We start from the raw sequence: 16,938 nt of genomic DNA, 5'->3' as shown, positions 1-16,938 counted from the left end.
TCATAGGGTTAGGCAAAGACGTCTTAGATATGGCACCCAAACCATGGTCTATAAAAGACAAATTTTATAAATTTGACCTCACCAAAATTTAAAACATCCACTCTTCAAAAGACATTAATGGAAGGAAAAGACAATCTACAGAATGAGAAAGTATTTGAAGAAATCACCTATCTGATAAATACTCATGTCCAAAATATATAAAGGACTCTTAAAACTCAAAAAGCAAACTACCCAATTTTTTAAAATGGGCAAAAGGTGCTCAAAGTGTAACACACTAGATTGTGGTAGGTCTTGAGGACCAAGCTCCTGGCCCCAGTTCAGTACTCTTTTTCCACACTAATCTCTGCGGCTGGTTCCCTTGGCTAGACTGTGGCAGAGAGGCAATTAGATACCGGGTGTCTTACCTCTCAGTCTGGTGCTCTTGCCACGGTGCAAGGTCATTTTTTTAAAAACCACCATGAATTGGAATTAACTTATTAATTAGGGAGAAGGACACCTAGAGATAAAATCATACTAGTTGCAGGAAAAAAATCCCTGTGAACTGTACTCCCATGCCATGCATTCCCAGTTCAATCCCCAGTGTCTCTCTAGAGATGCATCCTCGGATTGCTACTGACCCTGAACCAGAAGCCAGTTTAGAGCTTTACAGCAGGTAACTGTGGGGCTGGACTGGGAAGGCCTCCCTGGTGCATAACCGCTGTCATGGCGCCCTTCCACCACAAGGTGGCACACAACTCTCTTCCTTCGGGACGGAACAGTCAGCGCCGCAGCCAAGTCTGGAACCAGGCATATTTCAAATCAGAGGAAGATGCATTTATTTTTAAAACTGACTTTCTTTTTTTTTTTTTTTTTTTCAAAGAATTTATTTATTTATTTGACAGAGTGAGAGACAGCACAGCAAGGGGAGTGGGGGAGGGAGAAGCAGGCTTCCTGCTGAGCAGGGAGCCTGATGTGGGACTTGATCCCAGGACTCTGGGATCACAACCTGAGCCCAAGGCAGACACTCAACAACTAAGCCACCCAGGTGCCCCGCACTTACTTTTAAAAGTTGCCCCCTTCACTCTGAAAAATGGCTGGGACAAAACGACGAGCACAGAAGGAGACTGTGCTTGCCAGAGAGGTGATGGGAGAAAGGAGGCTGCGACTGAGGGTCTCCTCGAGACTTGACCAGACCCTCACGTTCCTGAATTCCTCTTCTCCTCCCATAGAGACCTGTGTTCCTGATCTCTTTTCCCATAATGACGAGGACACGTTTTTCACGTTTCCTTCCGTGTTCTCTGCTGATGACCATCCACTTCGGACATTACTTGCTGCTGTTGGGATGCCCGCCGAGGGGCAGGGAGTCGATGTTATTCTGTGTCTCACCTGGAATACAACCAGGCCTGGGCGGCAGCCCTGCCCCTCCTCCAAGCTGCGGCTCCACACAGCCCTCTGCTGACAGGGCCACCATCTTCCTTCCAGATCCTTCCTCCTCGCTGAGATCCATCAGCTGGCAAAAGGCATATTAAGGAGCCAAAAGTCATTTGTAATGCCTCCCGAGGAGCTCATACATCTCACTCGAAGAGAGGAGAGTGTTCCCGTGGCCTAAAGTAAGAGAAGCCTGGCACTTCAATCCCATGTCATCATTATTCCTACGAAATCTTGAGGAAATGCGGTTCAGACATACAGACAAATCATTGCAACGTAAACCCAAGGGGGTGGGAAGGGCGAGTTTGAGATGATCTCCAAAGGCTGAGTGGAAGTTAGCTGGTCCTAGGTGGGCAGAGGTGTGGGGCTGGCAGGAGGGAAAACGTTCTCCATAGACATGACCGCATGCAGGCCTGAGGTGAGGAACAGCAGACTCGAGCAGTGTGCCCAGGTTGTTCTGTGGTGCTAGAGACTGAAATGCAGAGAGTCGCTGAGGAAGCTGCCCCTGTGACAGGTGGTTGCTAGGCACAGGAGCCCAATGTTCCCTAGTCAACGGCTGGGCCTCTGGCTCTGAGGGATGGACTGAACCCCTGACGAGTTTGACAAAGACAGTGTATGATTTAAATAAATCGTTCTATCCCTGAGGTGAAGGACAGGTTAAGGAAAGATATTCCTGAATCCTGGGAAACTGGTTAGGAAGCCATTGCGTTAATTCAGGCGGGAGATGATATGGCCTGAGCCAGGTCGGTGGTGAAAGCATAGAGAGGAGCACTGAGAAGGCTCCTGCAGAAGGATTCGGTCAACCAACTGCATGTGAGGGATCAGGGCGACTCCCAAGTGTCTGGCTTACAAGAGTAAGGAGCTGTGGCTTCAGGAGGAAAAGCTGATTTGGAAGGAAGGGGACAAAATCGGATTTGGGCTTGTTGCGTCTGGAGTGCTCAGAGGACATCGAGCTGGAGATGACCAGCAAGCAGATAGTGACAGCTGAAACCTGGTCAAGGGCCTGGAGCCGCGGTATTTACTGGGAGATGGCAACAGAGAAGTGTGGTTAAAACCAGGACGGAGGATGAGACGGTCCTGGAATAGAGCGAAGAGTAAGGAAAGCAGTGGGTTATAGCCGGTTCCTTTTAACATTGGCAGTGAAGGGATAAGAAGCAGAAGAGAAGTTAACAGAAAGAGAAATCCATCCAGGAGACAGAAAAGGAATGGCAGGGAGGTGTAAGTCGAAGCAGGAAAGGGCTTTGACTTCAAATGATTAGAAGGAAGGAGTCTGTGGTTTCAGTGCAGCCGAGAGGCCCAGCAAGATCAGGACTGTGGCCTCTCCACACTGCTTGGTGACACGGAGGTTGCAGAAGGCTGAGGGGCTGGACTGGAGAGCCAAGGGAATCTGAGAAAGTGAAGACAATGAGAGCAGATAGCATTTTGGGTGGCACAGGCTGAGAAAGGGAAAGAGAGGTGGGCGATGGGGTGGTGGCTGTGGGGTGAACAGCTGGCCGGGCTGAGCTGAATATAGGAAAAGAACCTTCTGTCATTCGCTTGATTTTAAAGTACGTGCATTTTTTATTTTTTACTTTTTATTTTAAAATCATTATAGACTCCCAGTAAGTTGCAAAAACAGGGCAGAGAAGTTCTAGGTACCTACCACCCAGCTTCACCCACGAGGAACATCTTAGGTTGCGGGAGTTGAGAGTCTCCAAACCAGGAAAATGACATTGACATTGACAAGTAGGCCTTATTCAAATGTTAACAGTTTTTACAGGCACTTAGTGTGTCTGACTAGTTCTGTGCAACTTCATCATCAGCCTGGATTTGTGTCACCCCCACCATCGAATACAGAACTGTTCCGTCACCACAAAGAACTCCATCATGGTACCCCAACCCCAGAGACCACGAATCATTATAACTGTCATTTCGAAAATATGATAGAAATGGTACCATAAAGTACGTAACATTTAGAGATCAGCTTTTGTTCACTCAGCCTAACGTCCTTGAGACCATCAGTGTTGTTGTAAATATCGAGAGTTCATTTTTAATTACTGGATAGTATCCCATTAGATGGAAATACCACTCAGTTCAGCCATTCACTTCTTTGAAAGACATTTGTGTAGTTTTCAGTTTGGGGCTCTTACACAGAAAGGGGCTGTGGACATTGTGTAGTAGTAGGGCAGAGGTTTTGGAGATGTTCGTTTACATTTCTCTGGCATATTTGCCATTTTTGTATCATATGGTACTGCCAGTTGCTTTCCAGAAGGCCGTACCATTTTGCATTCCCACTAGTAATTTTTGAGCGATCCAATTGTTCCATATTCTCACCAGCATTTGGTATTGTCGGTATTTTTTATTTTAGCATTTCTAATGGGTACAAGACATAGGATGCTTTTATTGCGTTGTGTTGTATTTGTTTGCAGGTTTGCTAGCAAAAGGTGAACCTTTGACAAGTTCATGGGCTGAAGGGAAGGAATGAGCAGAGATACTGAATTGAGGGTCTAGGGGAAAGGAGATGAGTGAACGTGGTCTGGAGGAGAAGGAAGGAAGATGGGGGTGGAATGAGCTTTGGCAGCAGGATGTGTGCCTTATTCTCTGACTGGAGGAAAGAATGTCAGGATGGCTAAGTGGGTAGAGAGAAGCTGTCAGTGAGAGGTTAAGAAGTTGACTCTAAGCAACACAGCAGCAGAAGCAAGATGAGAAGTGGAAGGCCCTGGGGATCATTATCACCTGGGGAAGAGCCTGGGCCCTGGACGCTGGTACCAGGGCTGCCCAACCCCCCCACCAGCTACGTGACCTGGGGCACGCTATCTGATCCCCCCAAATACTCCGTGTCCTCATTTATAAAATGGGGATGATAATAGGCCCTCCTTCATAGGGTTATCATGAGACTCGTGTAAGGTTCTATGCATGCTATGAATGGAGAGTGGCAATGAAGATGGTCACACAGCAAATCAAAGAATTAAATATGCCAGGGAAATTCATGGTCCAACTAGTTCGATAATTTTTGGTTTATATGTTTTTCTACTACCTCCCACAAGGCTGAAAATAACTTGAGGGTAGTTTTGTTTGTCTTCCTAGCATCAAGTGCCATGCCTTCCTCCTAGAGGGCTCTCAGTAAAATTTGTGAAATTGACTGAATAAAAGAGTTGCAGTCAACCGAAAACAGCTCAGACTCCTTGACCCTCAGGCTGCCTTCCCCTTCAGCACACTATCCCAGGGTGGAGGGGGAGGGGGAGAGAGGCTCTCCTGTGCTTGCTAGTCTGCTACACCAATCTTTCTCTGGGACCACCAGACAAAAGAAGAATGATTCCTCGAATTGGGCTCTATAATTCAGTTCTGAAAATGCAAAAGCATATTACTCACGATTAAAGTCAAGTGATCTCTTTCTGTTGGTTACAAATTATCGAGGATTTAAAAAGGAAAAGCAGATGGGCGCCTGGGTGGCTCACTCCATTAAGTGTCTGCCTTGGGCTCAAGTCATGATTCCGGGGTGAAGGGTTCGAGCCCCACATCGCATCAGGTTCCCTGCTTAGCGCGGAGGGTGGGCTGCTTCTCCCTCTGCCCCTCCCTCTGCCCCACCCTACCTCCTGCTCTCTCTCTCTTTCAAATAAATAAATAAATAAAATCTTTAAAAAAAAAAAAAGGACAAGGAGAGAAAGATCGACTGTCAGAGAGATTTATTTGAATTACCTGTTTTTAGGACCCTCTCGCGTCCTGGTAGGGACCAAACTTCAGCTGGTTCAACAGGTGCAGAGTCGGAGGGCTGAGTAGGCGGCCGGGAGCCCGAGAGGGCGGAGTTGGGGGGTGGCGGGGTGGCAGTGGGGCCAGCTGGCTGCTCGCTCAGTGGGTTCAGGTGCGCAGTGTGGGGGAGGGGCTCAGCGCCAGCCAGGCTCACCGGGGAAGGGCAGCGGCCAGAAGAGCGGCGGCCACAGAACACCTGTGTCTGGCCGCATTTTTTAAACCTTGGTCTTCGCCCCAACCTTTAAAAAATGATTGTTAAAAACACCAAGCTTCCTGTCCATCTCCTCTCTCTCTCCTCCCTCGCTCGGATAAGATATGGGGCTAACACGGGGCCTGAAGACGTTCCGCGGGGAGCGGCTCCAGCAAGATGAGTGAGCCACGGAGGCAACACAGGAATTTGGAAAATCCGTGAACTGCATACCACCCCTCGCCCCCGCCTCAAATCCTTCCAGTCTTGGCAATTAAGCCTCTGCAAGCACAGGTGGAGTGTAACTTTTCCCGGAACCTCCACGAGCCCCAAGCCCTGGGTCCTTCCTGCCGAGCCACTAGCTCTGACCGCCAGGGGGCAGGCTGCGGCCAAGAACGCGCAGGGACACCCCAAGGCTGAGCACCGGCCCGGCTCTCCCTCCCGTCCCGGCTCTCCCTCCGGTCCCGCCCCGCCGGCCGCGCGGACAGCGCCCCCAGACTCAGCCCAGCGCGTCCCGCACTGGCCTGTGGGATTCCTTCCCCATTTGTCACAGAGGCTGCCTGGGAGTTGAGCTAGGCCCGCGAGGGAGTCATTCCCTCATTTCCATTTGAGTTTGAGAACCACGCGCCTAAGAAATACGTGGGGTGTGGGGGAGACAGCGCTTGTTCCGGGTCCTGATTCTGGAGGCTGACTCTCTGGGTGGGGGGTTTGGGCCCGAGAATCTGCATTGTATGCAACCTTTCTGAGGGTTCTGAGACAGGTGGTGCAGGAACACACTTTGACAAGACAGTGCCTTAAGCGGTTCAAACCGGGACAATCCGTCCATGGAGGGATTTGGCTTTGTGTCTAGCCCAGGACTTAAGCAGGCCGATGGGATGAGGCGTCAGATAACGTGGTCTCTGGCCACGTGAAAGAACGCCCAAGACCGGGCTAAAGGAGGCTAAGGGTGAAGGGAAATTCTTACCCCCTGGTCCCAGATGAAGAATACTGCTGCTCGCCCAGCCCTGTCCTGATGTCCTTCATGCCCTCTGTTCCTTCTGATCATTTTTGGGCACTGGTTTCCTTATATCATACTCTTTGATGTGCCTCCCTCCTCCTCATTGCTCAGAAAAAGCATCCTGGATTAGAGGCTGCTAAGCCCTCTGCTCGGGATAATGCTTGCTGTCCTTCATTGGTGCTAAGACACAACCTACCACATGAGCCTCTTGATGGACTAACAGCTCTTCAGGGAGAAGTGGGAGTGAGATAGGGCATCAAATATGCTCATCGGTCCAGTCCCAGACCAATACAAAATGTGTTTGAGAACTGAAAAAGGTTTCTTCTTCTCATGATCGAATGTTACTTTATTCGTTCAACTCAAATTCATAGAGAACCTTCTGTGCCAAGAGCCTGTCGGGAGGGGTGAGCCAGGTTCCTAACGTCACCCTCACGGTGCTGCTACCATGGTGAAGGAGGCAAGGGATGAGAGCATAATACTTGAATCAGTGAATCACAGAGTTGGAGATTGTGACCGGTGCTAGGAAAGAAAGAAATAGGGTGATATGGCAGAGACGCAACGGAGGGGCCAATTTCAGTTGGGTGTTCAGGGACGAACTTTCTGAGGATGGGTCATAGAATTGAGGTTGGAAAGAAGAAAAGGACCTAAGGTGGAATATTCCAGGTAGAGAGTTCTTTCTTGTAGTTTCAACCAAGTCCACCAGGTGCCTTGGCCCATGGTGGCGAAACTTGCTCTTGTTGCTTAACTCAGCATTTTCCGAACACTCTTTTTGAGTCACGTGACGCTACTTGGTGAGGCTGCAGGTGTGAATGAGAATGCCATGGCTTCTTCCCTCCTAAAGTTTATAACCTGGTGCAATTCTTAATGATAAGGCTCTGCTGAGGCTCAGTTCCTAAATTTGCCATTACTCTTCATTATAGAAGATTTATTTTAGATTTTGGTTTAGTGTGGCCCTGCTGGGGAGGCCTTTGTGACTGCAAATACCAAAACCCAATGGGGAAATCATCCCCCGGGGGTTGGGGGGCGGTGTCCCAAAATCTGAATGTGATGTCTGGTGGTGCAGATAAAAAAAAAATCCAGCCATCACAGCCTGCCCATTTTGAGGGGGAGGGAAGCTTTTCTTGGCTCTCTAGCCTCCCTTCATACCATCGCATCTCACCAGCTCTGGGTAAGAAGACAGATTGGGTTCCCAAAGCAGAGCAGGAATCTTTCATCACTGAATCCCGCCAGGTCCGGCACTGTCATTTGGGGCGCCATCTATTGGTGTTGGGTAGAAGCGCAACGGCTGGGGCGGCCCGCACTTCCCAGACCCTGGAGGCTGTCAAATCGGAAAGAACATTTGTGCTTGAACCTCTCAGTGGCCTTTCTGAATTTCTCACCGAAGATAAACAATGCTATAGAAATGGCAACAATCTATAGGAGCTCTTTGCTCCCATCCTTCCCAGGAAGCCTCTGCTTCTCCTATAGCGTGAATTTGCAACTGCCAGATGCTCTCAACCCTCCCTGGCAAAAAGAGTTTTACCCTGGGTTTCAGAAAGATCCTACTGCATCTGAATTGCTGCTGAAGAAGGAAGAAGAGAAAGCTGAAGTAAGAGAGGACTTCCTTGGGGCCCCAGGCAGGAGTGGTCTGGAATGGTCTGGAAGCAGCAGAGCAGGGCCTCTAGGGGACCATAGAGGAATGAGTGGGCACTATAGAATCCTGGGCCTCCCCCCTATAAGTTCTGATGGGCTGGTGGGCTTTTAGGCCTGGAAATAAATCTGTCTTTTAAAAAAAGCTTCTTTGGAGCGTCTGAGACTTATTCAGGTTTGTGAACACTTGACCGAGGGCATAGACCCATCAACAGTCTTTTACTTACAGTCATCTCCCATGCTGACATCCTCTGTGTCCCCACCCACTCCCTCTGCACCCAAGGCCTCAGGTTCCGTCTTCTGCCCCACTTTTTGTCTTAGCCCCCAGAGGCCGGGGGCTGAAACCTGAGTCAGCCCCAATCCCATGCCAGGTGGAGCAATTGACTTGAGCCGTTTCAATAAAGGCTTTAAGTTACCAGACACCCATCTGCTGGCTGTTCTCCCCAAGGAAACGGGAGCCAGATCACTTTCACTGGGCATCGACCCCACAGGTCCCAATGTGCAGGGAGAAAGGGAGATTCATCCCCGCCTTCTGGTGCTTTCACTACAAACAACTCCCATGTGGTTGCCCGAAGTCTTTTTCATTAATAGCCCAACACCTCCCAGAATAGCCTGCAGGCGTTGTCAGAAAGAGTCCAAGCCCAGAGGAACAGCCTCCCTCTTCCCTTCCACCTCTTGGGTTGGTGCCCACATTGTGTTCTGTTCATTGGAGATCAACTTAACAGCCCACTCCTCAAAACAAAGCCTGACTCCCCACCCTACTTGCTTCCATGTGCTGATCCTTTTCTCTTTATGGTCTCTGGGAACCCAGGGTTCTTTGCTAATGACTGAAATCAGTTTTATTTTCTTAAAAAGAATTTTTAAAGTAATAGATCTATAAAGCCTCTAACAAAAAAGAGCAGTTTCCTCTTCCCTCCCCAGATGCGAACATTTTGAGTTCTTGAGGTGGTTCTAGAAGAAAAGTATTTGCCTCCATATTTTCAAGTAACATTCTCAGAATACTTGTATACTTTTTTATTTTTTTCAAGTTGGGATATTATCTGCCACCTTCCTATTATGGAAGATAAGATACCACTTAGTACACCCAGTCACTCTCTCTCTTCTAAGACTAGAGGTTCTCTGGACCTAAGAGAGCTTAAAAAGCAAGTCTTTTAAATATTGAAAGAGAAGTACTCTTCAGTACTATACCCAGCAAAGATCTCTTTCAAAAACAAAAATGAAATAAAATCGGTTTTTTTAAAGCCTTGGCAATAATTTCATTTTTAGATTTATGGACACTGGAATATTCCTGTGGCAGAAATGAAATTTAACAGATAACCATACATACCTGTGTTTCAACATGTAAATTACACATTTGCATTTCTTCCCAAAACTTGGTTTCAGCATCAGAACTGAAATAAAAACTTTTGTAGGCTTACAAAAGCTGAAATAATTCAACACCAATAGATGTGTGTAAGAAATGTCAATGGAAATCTTTCAGGCAAAAAGAAAATGCCAGATGAAAAAATTTATCTGCACAAAAAATGAAGAGTACCAGAAGTGGGAAATATGTGGGTAAATATAAAACACATTTTTTCCATATTTTAAATCTCCTTTTAAAAATAACTGACCATTTAAAGCAAAAATAAAAACAATGCTTTGAAGTTTATAACATATGTAAAAAGTCAAATGCGCCACAACTGCAAAGGACCAGGAAAAGAAAGCAAGTATTCTGTTGTAAGTTTCTTATACTATATTTGAAGTGGTGTAATATTATTTGCAGGTGGATTATGAGAGTCTAGGATGTATACTATAAACTTTAAAGCAACCACTACAAAACAAGAAGCGTAAGAGAGAAAATGAAATAAAAATCTTTAAGCCCAAAGAAGACAAAGAGGAAAAAAGGAACAAAGAAGAGGACGAGTAAAAATAAATAGAATATTGGTACATTTAAACCCAATCATACCAATAACCAATTAAATGCAGAATTCACTGAAGACATTTATTTATAAGGAATAGCCCAGAACTTTTTGAAATACAGACACAATAAGAACATTTTTTTCCAGAGGCAAAAAAACACCATAGAATTCCTGTTATTAATGAAAGTAATGAAGGCTAGCAAGATGGCAGAGGTGTAGGAGACTAAATTTCATCTGGTCCCAGGAATTCAGCTAGATAGTTCTCAAACCACTCTGAACACCCATGAACTCAACAGGAGATTGAAGAAAAGAATAGCAGCAACTCTATGAATGGAAAAGTGACCACTTTCTGGAATTTTCAGGTCTCTTCTGATTTGTTTAGTGTATTTTTTTCTGGAGTCATTGCTACCCTTTTAGCATTTTGTTCTCTCGTCCATCTATTCTTCTCTGGACAAAATGACAAAACAGAAAAACTCACCTCAAAAAAAAAAAAAAAAAGAACAAGAGGCTGTACCAACTGCCAGGGACCTAATCAATATGGACATTAGTAAGATGTTGGAACTAGAGTTCAGAATAACGATTATAAAGATACTAGCTGTGCTTGAAAAAAGCATAGGAGATACCAGATAATCCCTTTCTGAAGAAATAAAGTCTAACCAAGTAAATATCAAAAAGGCTATTAATGAGGTTCAATAAAAAAAATGGAGGCTCTAACTACTAGGAAAAATGAGGCAGAAGAGAGAATTAGTGATATAGAAGACCATATGACAGTGAATAAGAAGTTGAGAAAAAGAGAAACAACTATTGGATCATGAGGGGAGAATTTGAGAGATAAGTAATACCATAAGATAAAACAATATTAGAATAACTGGGGTCCCAGAAGAAGAAGAAAGAGAGAGGGGCAGAAGCTATATTGGAAAAAATTATAGTGGAGACCTTCCTAATTTGGGGAAGGAAACAGCCATCAAGATCCAGGAGGCACAGAGAACCCACCTCAAAATCAATAAAATAGGTCAACACCCTGACATCCAATAGTAAAAGTTACAAATCTCAGAGACAAAGAGAAAATCCTTAAGGCAGCAAGGTAAAAGAGATCTATAACTCACAATGGGAGAAACATTAGATTGGCAGCAGACCTATTCACAGAGACCTGACAGGCCAGAAAGGACAGGCATGATATATTCAGAACACTAAATGAGAAAAATATGCAGCCAAGAATACTATATCCAGCTATTGAAAATAGAAGGTGAGATAAAAAGCTTCCAGGACACACAGAAATTAAAAGAATTTGCAAACACCAAACTAGCCCTACAGGAAATATTGAAAGGGATCCTCTAAGCAAAGAGAAAGACTAAAAGTAACATAGACCAGAAAGGAACAGAGACAATACACAGTAACAGTTACCTTACAGACAATACAATGGCACAAATTCATATCTTTCAATAGTTATCCTGAATGTAAATGGGCTTAAATGCCCCAATCAAAAGACACAGGGTATCAGACTGGATAAAAAAACAAGACCCATCAATATACTGTCTGCAAAAGACTCATTTTAGACCCAAAGACACCTCCAGATTTAAAGTAAGGGGGTGGAAAACAGTTTACCATGCTAATGGAAATCAAAAGAAAGCTGGAGTGGCAATCCTAATATCAAAAAAATTAGATTTTAAACCAAAGACTATAGTAGGAGATGATGAAGGACATTACATCATAAAGAGTCTGTCCAACAAGAAGATCTAACAATTTTAAATATCTATGCCCCTAACATGGGAGCAACCAATTATATAAACCAATTAACAACAAAACCAAAGAAACACATTGACAATAATGCAATAATAGTAGGGGGCTTTAACACCCCCCTTACTAAAATGGACAGATCATCTAAGCAAAAGATCAACAAGGATCAAAAAGGCTTTCAATGATACACTGGACCGGATGGACATCACAGATATATTCAGAACATTCCATCCCAAAGCAACAGAGTACACATTTTTCTCTAGTGCAAATGGGACAATCCCCAGGATAGATGACATCCTGGGCCACAAATCAGGTCTCAATCAGTACCAAAAGATTGGGACCATTCCCTGTATATTTTCAGACCAAAATGCTTTTAAACTTGAACTCAACCACAAGAGGAAAGTTGGAAAGAACACAAATATGTGGAGGCTAAAGAGCATTCTATTAAAGAACAAATGGATCAACCAGGAAATTAAAGAAGAATTTAAAAACTTCATGGAAACAAATGAAAATGAAAACACAACTGTTCAAAATCTTTGGGACACAGCAAAGGCAGTCCTGAGAGGAAAGTATATAGCAATACAAGCCTTTCTCAAAAAACAAGAAAGGTCTCAAGGGTCTAAAAGAGCTGGAGAAAGAACAGCAAATAAAGCCTGACTACAGCAGGAGAAGAGAAATAATAAAGATCAGAGCAGAATACCAATGAAATAGAAGCCAAAAGAACAGTAGAACTGATCAACGAAACTAGGAGCTGGGTCTTTGAAAAAAATTAATAAGATTATAACCCTCTGGCCAGAATTATGAAAAAGAAAAGAGGAGGGACCCAAATTAATAAAATCATGAATCAAAGAGGAGAGATCACAGCCAACACCAAGGAAATACAAACAATTATAAGAACATATTATGAGGAACAATACACCAGCAAATTTGATAATCTGGAAAAAACGGATGCATTCCTAGAGATGTATGAACTACCAAAACTGAACCAGGAAGAAATAGAAAACCCAAACAAACCCATAACCAGTAAGGAGATTGAAGCAATAATCAAAACTCTCCCAACAAACAAGATTCCTGGACCAGATGGCTTCCCAGGGGAATTCTACCAAACATTCAAAGAAGAATTAATACCTATTCTCCTGAAACTGTTCCAAAAAATAGAAATGGAAGGAAAACTTCCAAACTCATTTTATGAGGACACCATTACCTTGATCCCAAAACCGGACAAAGACCCCATCAAAAAGGAGAATTATGGACCAATATCTTTGCTGAATGCAGATGCAGAAATTCTCACCAAAATACTGGCCAACAGGACCCAACGGTACTTTAAAAGGATTATTCACCATGACCAAATTGGATTTATTCCTGGGCTGCTGGGTTGGTTCAACATCCACAAATCAATCAATGTGACACACTACATTAATAAAAGAAAGAACAAGAACCATTTGACAGTCTCAATAGATGCAGAAAAAGCATTTGACAGAGTACAGCATCCTTTCTTGATTAAAATTCTTCACAGTGTAGGGATAGAGGGTACATACACAATATCATAAAAGCCACTGATGAAAAACCCAGAGCGAATATCATTCTCCATGGGGAAAAACTGAGAACTTTTTCCCTAAGTCAGGAACATGGCAGGACTATCCACTATCACCACTGCTATTCAGCATAGTACTAGAAGTCCTAGCCTCAGCAATCAGATAACAAAATGAAATCAAAGGCATCTGAATCAATTCAGCAAAGAAGTCATACTCTCACTCTTTGCAGATGATATGATACTTTATGTGGAAAACATAAAAGACTCCACTCCCAAACTGCTAGAACTCATACAGGAATTCAGTAAAGTATCAGGATGTAAAATCAATGCATGGAAATCAGTTGCATTTCTATACACCAACAATAAGACAGAAGAAATCAAAATTAAGGAATCAATCCCCTTTACAATTGCACCCAAAACCATAAGATACCTAGAAATAAATCTAACCAAAGAGGCAAAGAATCTGTACTCAGGAAACTATAGAATATTCATGAAAGAAACTGAGGAAGACACAAAGAAATGGAAAAACATTCCATGCTCATGGATTAGAAGAACAAATATTATGAAAATGTCTCTTCTACCTAGAGCAATCTACATATTTAATGCAATCCCTATCAAAATACCATCAAGTTTTTTCAAAGAAATGGAACAAATAATCCCCAAATTTATGTAGAACCAGAAAAGACCCTGAATAGCCAGAGGAATGTTGAAAAAGAAAAGCAAAGCTGGTGGTATCCCAATTCCAGACTTCAAGCTCTGTTACAAAGCTGTAATCATGAAGACAGAATGGTGCTGGCACAAAAACAGACACATAGATCAATGGAACAAAATAGAGAGCCCAGAAATGGACCCTCAACTCTATGGTCAACTAATCTTCAACAAAACAGGAAAGAATGTCCAATGGAAAAAAGATAGTCTCTTCAAGAAACGATGTTGGAAAAATTGGACAACCACATGCAGAAGAATGAAACTGGACCATTCCCTTACACCATACACAAAAATAGACTCAAAATGGATGAATGACCTCAATGTGAGACAGGAATCCATCAAAACCCTTGAGGAGAACACAGGCAGCAACCTCTTCAACTGAAGCCACAGCAACTTCTTCCTAGAAATATTACCAAAGGCAAGGGAAGCAAGGGCAAAAATGAACTATTGGGACTTCATCAAGATCAAAAGCTTTTGCACAGCTAAGGAAATAGTCAACAAAACCAAAATACAACTGATAGATTGAGAAAAGATATTTGACATATCATAAAAGACATATCAGATAAAGGGCTAGTATCCAAACTCTATAAAGAATGTATCAAACTCAACACCCAAAGAATAAATAATCCAATCAAGAAATGCACAGAAGACACGAACAGACATTTCTTCAAAGAAGACACCCAAATAGCCAACAGACACATGAAAAAGTGCTCAACATTCCTCCGCATGAGGGAAGTACAAATCAAAACCACAATGAGATACCACCTCACACCAGTCAGAATGGGTAAAATTAACAGGTCAAGAAAAGACAGATGTTGGTGAGGATTCGGGGAAAGGGGAACCCTCCTACACTATTGGTTGGAATGCAAGCTGGTGCAGCCACTCTGCAAAACAGTGTGGAGGTTCCTCAAAAAGTTGGGAATAGAGATACCCTACAACCCAGGAATTGTACTACTGGGTATCTGCCCCAGAGATACAAATGTAGTGCTCCAAAGGGGCATGTACAGAATGTTTATAGCAGCAGTGTCCATAATAACCAAACTATGGAAAGAGCCCAGATGTCCATCTACAGATGAATGGGTAAAGAAGATGTGGTATATAGACATAATGGAATACTATAGAGCCATCAAAAAACCCCGAAGTCTTGCCATTTGCATAGATGTAGCTGGAACTAGAGGGTATTATGTTAAGCAAAATAAGTCAATCAGAGAAAGACAATTGTCATATGATCTCACTGATTTCTGGAATTTGAGAAACAAGGCAGAGGATGTAAGGGAAGAGAGGAAAAAATGAAATATGATGAAACCAGAGAGGGAGCCAAAAGATAAGAGGCTTAATCTAAGGAAACAAACTGAGGGTTGCTAGAGTTAAGGGGGGGAAGGATGGGGGCTGGGTGATAGACATTGGGGAGGGAATGTGTTGTGGTGAGTGCTGTGAATTGTGTAAGACTGACGAATCACAGACCTGTACCCCTGAAACAAATACATTATATGTTAATTTTAAAAATGGTGGGGAAATGATAGCAGGGAAGAATTGGTGATTTTTTTCTATAAGGGGCCAAAGAGTAAGTATGTTGGGCTTTGCAGACCCTATGGTTTTGTTGTAGCTACTTCACTCCACCCTCACAGCTGGAAAGCAGCCCAGATGATAGGTAAAAGATTGAGCAGTGTGTGTACTGAGCATTCAGCCCAAGAGCGGGGAGAAACTCATGCAGACCTCCAGAAGGCACGCGTGCTCTCCATTGCTCGCCCTCTCCCGAGTCTTTCCACTCTGTGCAGTGCTCTTTTCTGGTACTCAGCCCTATGAACTCTAGCTATGTTGGCTTCCCCAATTACCCACTCTGCTTTCTCAATTCTGGGAGACCCCTGGGATCTGCTTGAGTCTCTCCTCCCTTGGTGGCCTGGAAACTCCAGGCAGTAAACTGGGACAATGACAAGGCTCGCCCTGTTTTTCTCCTCTCGGGGCTGACTCTACTACACTGTCTGCTGTTGAAGTTTTAAAAAGTATTTCTTAGATATGTTTTCCTTTTGTAAATTTGTTCAAGGTGAGAGGGTAAAACTGGTCCTATTACTCCATCCTGGTTAAGATATTTCATTGTTGGGAAAAATTGATCTCCTATTATTGAGTCTTTCCTCTTAACAACATGGGGTATTAATTTAGACCTTCTTTTAATTTCTCCAGTGGCTTTGTGGTCTTCCACATTCACTTAGCTGTCGCATATAAAGGCCCTTATAGAGGCTCCTTCATTTTTTTCTTAGCATCTTATTTAGACCCTGTAGCAATGTAGAGTTAGAATCTAAATAAGACCCTGGGGTTTCTGCTTCTACAAGTATCTCCTAGACCCATCCTCTTCCCCCTACCTGCAGATCAGTAGAGGGCCTGTGACTTGACCTTTGGGGTTGGCTTCATTCCAGCTGACTCACTCTTTCATGGTGGTAGAGCAGGGATGGGCAGCTCTGGACTGGGGCTTGGGCCGGTGCTTGTGAAAACCCTAGAAGCACTCCTCACGGAACCCCAAGGTAGAAACTGAGTTAGAAGGGTGCCTGGGTAGCTCAGTTGTTAAGTGTCTGCCTTTGGCTCAGGTCATGATGCCAGGGTCCTAGGACTGAGCTCCACATTGGGCTCCCTGCTCTCTGGGGAGCCTGCTTCTCCCTTTCCTACACCCCCTGCTTGTGTTCCTTCTCTCGCTGTCTCTGTCAACACATACATAAATAATTAATTAAATAAATTTAAAAAATCTTTAAAAAAAGAAACTGACTTAGAGTGGGTTCATTTTGGCATGGCTTGGCTGAAGCTTTTTTCTTTTTCTTTCTTTTTTTTTTTTTTAAGTAGGCTCCACACCCAGTGCAGAGCCCAGTGTGGGGCTTGAACTCATCACCCTGAGATCAAGACCTGAGCTGAAAACGATCATCAGACACTTAACCGACTGAGCCACCCGGACTATCTGCTTTTTTCTACTTTTATCTACACTTGGGCATGGATGTGCTCTGAGAAGTAAAACCTAAAGTTTGAACTAAACGTCTTTCTGTATCTGGTTGTGGGGTCACTCTACCTTCTTTGTACTCTGGGCCTTTTTGTTGATGGGTTACTAATATGCAGAAAAAATCACCTC

The sequence above is a fragment of the Martes martes genome (assembly GCF_963455335.1).
Source record: "Martes martes genome assembly, chromosome: 7".
Taxonomy (NCBI): domain Eukaryota; kingdom Metazoa; phylum Chordata; class Mammalia; order Carnivora; family Mustelidae; genus Martes; species Martes martes.
The sequence above is the reverse complement of the archived record's forward strand: the minus strand, read 5'-3'. Positions refer to the sequence as shown.